Source organism: Cynoglossus semilaevis, chromosome 1, assembly GCF_000523025.1.
Source record: "Cynoglossus semilaevis isolate Cse_v1.0 chromosome 1, Cse_v1.0, whole genome shotgun sequence".
Lineage (NCBI taxonomy): Eukaryota > Metazoa > Chordata > Actinopteri > Pleuronectiformes > Cynoglossidae > Cynoglossus > Cynoglossus semilaevis.
Genome location: NC_024307.1, coordinates 3,595,082 through 3,598,239, shown reverse-complemented (window position 1 = coordinate 3,598,239; position 3,158 = coordinate 3,595,082). Strand labels below are relative to the sequence as shown.

The 3,158-nt window shown below is 45.4% G+C and overlaps 1 pseudogene; it reads right to left on the bottom strand.

The window, feature by feature from the left end:
- Positions 1-615: 615 nt before the first annotated feature.
- LOC103387648 (cytochrome P450 1B1 pseudogene) lies at positions 616-2,463 on the bottom strand (annotated as a pseudogene).
- Positions 2,464-3,158: the final 695 nt, after the last annotated feature.

The following is a 3,158-nucleotide window of genomic DNA, read 5'->3' as shown; positions in this document are numbered from 1 at the left end:
AAACCATCCATTCCGGCCCACGACTGAATTCCAAAATAAACATCAAATAATAACTTTAGACAAAAACATTTTTGATTTTTACTTCATTTTATTTGAATCTCCGGCCTCCGAGGTTTCTGTCCTGACAAATATAGTTGGTGACCTCTGATATATAGTATAAACATAGTTTACATGCATAGTTTATAGTACAGGGGGTGTCAAACATATGGCCCGCGGACCAGAACCGGCCCACCGTGGTGTTCAATTCGGCCCGCTTGATGAATCTTGAAAATAAAAATTGTAAAATTAAATTTCATTAAATATAAATAATAATACTAAATATCTAATAATACTTAATTGCATAAAATAAAGGTAAATTTAATTAAAAAAAATTTAAAATAAAAATAAATTTACTTATTGATTTTTATAGTAAATTATGCTATGATTGAACTAATCCCACTTGACATCCAAATATCTAATAATACTTAGTTGCGTAAAAATAAATGAGAAAAATTTACTTTTTATAGTAAATTATTTTATGATTGAACTAATCCCACTTGACATCTAATTAGGTTGTACGTGGCCCGTGAACCAAAGTTTGACCCCCACTTAGGTGTTAATTACCCACATCCAGACTTTTTTTTTAACGTGCTCTTGTCTACAGTACTACGTGATACATATTCATATAGTCGTTGTAAATGTCAATACATGAATATTTACACAAAACCTGACGAGTTTAAACAGCTGATTGTTTGACCTTCAGCTGCCTCCCCCTCAGTCTGGCGGTGACCTTGTAATCCAGAGGCCTCAGAGTTAAACTGTACAAACTGTTCAAGGACAGGTCTTCACCGGGGCGTTTCTCCAAACTGCACTGGTGGATCAGAACGCTGAGGAACAGAAATATCTCAACCTTGGCCACCTGGTCCCCGATGCATCTCCTCTTCCCCAGTGAGAAGATCATAACTCTGCTGGTGACGTCCTTGTCAAGGGAGCCGTTCTCATCCAGGAAGCGCGAGGGGTCAAACAGGTGGGGGTCCTTCCACTTCAGGGGGTCATGATTGACGGACCACTGGTTGATGAAAACCACCGTTTCTTTGGGAATGCGGAGGCCATCCACGGTGACGTCCGAGGTGGTGCAGTGGGGGATGGTGACCGGGACGAAGCTGGTGAAGCGCATGGTCTCGTAGATGAAGGCGTCCAGATACGCCAGGTTGTCTCTGTCCTGCATGGAGGGCAGCCTCTCTGGACCGACCACCTGGTCCATGAGCGTGTGGAGTCTGGTTTGGATCTCCGGGTACTTGACCAGAAGGAGAGTCATCCAGCTAAGTGCAGCGGAGACCGTATCCAGACCAGCTCCGATCAGATCTGACACCGTCCCCTCAGTGTGGTCGGGGGTGAGACCCTCTCTGTCATCGCCCCGGTCAATAATACCAATGATGGCGTCACTCATGTCCCTCGTCACCTCTGGATCAAACGTCTCTCTGTGCTCCTTCACTTTGCTCTGGATGAAGGAGAAGAACTCCCGGTTCACGGTTTTAAAATTCTCAAAGACGCTGCGAACCGGATTGGGAAAAGACTGGAGCCACGGCATGACGTCCACCAGGCTGCCGGCTCCCACCGTCTGCCCGAACTGATCCACCTTCTCCAACAGGGCTCGGAACTCGGCGTCGTTATGCCCGTAACGTTTCCCAAAGCACAGGGCGCAAATCGCGTTGGCCGCGGCCACCGTCAGCTCATGGCCAGGGTTGAAATATTGGCCGCCGGCGCTGAGTTTTAGGAAAATCTCAACGAGCTCTGCGGCTTCAGCCACAATTTGTTGCTCAAATGCTGCCTTGGTCTGGCTGTTGGCAGACGAGAAGGCTCTGATTGTTGATTGAGCAATTTTCCTGTGCATCTTCCACTGTTTGCTGTAGGTGGTGAAAGTCATGCTCTTCCCTCCTCCAACGCTCTGGAAGGAGATAAAGTTGGGTCTGCCTGCAAACTCCGTGCTGTGTTCAATCAGAGCCTGACGGATCGCCTTGTCCCCGTTCAGGACCACGATGTCGCTGCGGCCCAGTCTTATCTGGTACACGCTGCCGTACTTCTTGGCCAGCCTGGCGAAGGTGGTGTGAGGCGTCTGGCCCAGCTGCATGGCGTTGCCCACCACGGGCCAGGCGAAGGGTCCCGGCAGTCTCCTCTTCTGTCTGAGGTTCCTGACCCACAGACAGGCCTCCAGGCAGAACAGGAAGACGAAGGAGGCGACGAGAGCGGGCTGGACCTGTCCACTCCACTCCCTGACGATGCTGCCGCCCTTCACGTCGTACTCTGGTACGGCCATGGTACTGTCTGAAACTGTTCAGTCAGCCACAATACAACAGGCAGAGGTACTCACAGACGGCGTCAGCGCTGGTTCTGGTCCACCGGTCAGCAGGGAAGACGCGTTTCTTCAGTTGACCATCGGGAGAATGCAGGGTCCGGCCCTAACACGTAACTGAAATATATTTCTTTGGTGGGAGGGAAAAACCAAATCAGGTTTTTTCATCAATCCTCCTCCCACTTCCCCCGCGGACCTGCAGACCCGGGGGTCGTGTTCTTTGGCAGCCCAGCCCTCGGCACCAAAGACATGAAAACCACCATGAAGGAATAAAAAAAAAAATCAATAAATAAATATTAAATATTAAATAAAATAATTATAAAATGCTTATTATTAATAATAATATAATAATTTGAATTTTCTCTTACAACATAATGGATTTCACTGTCATTGGAATATAATATATATATTATTCAAAAGAATATTTTTATAGTTCATTTTTTTGCATATATATCGATATTTTTTTTTTTTTTTTTTTTTTTAAGACCAGAGAACTCCTAATTTCTATTCTAAACTACTCTACTCCTAACTCTACTCTGTGAATCTGCTGTTCTAACAGTGTCAGTGCTTGTGCAACAAAGAAGAAGAGAAATATCTTTTTTTTTTCTTGGTGTGGGTGTATTTTTGGGTGTTTTTTTTTTTTTTTTTTTTTTTCTCACCAGGGGTGAGACATTTGAGTGGTTTCTATTTTTGGTGCCAGGACTCGGTGCCAGACATTTGAACAATGGTGGTTCCTAACATTATGTAATGAGGACGAAAGGAAAAGCCACAGAAATTCAGACACAACTAGATTTTAATGTTTAAACTAAAACTCCCCCTCCTCCCC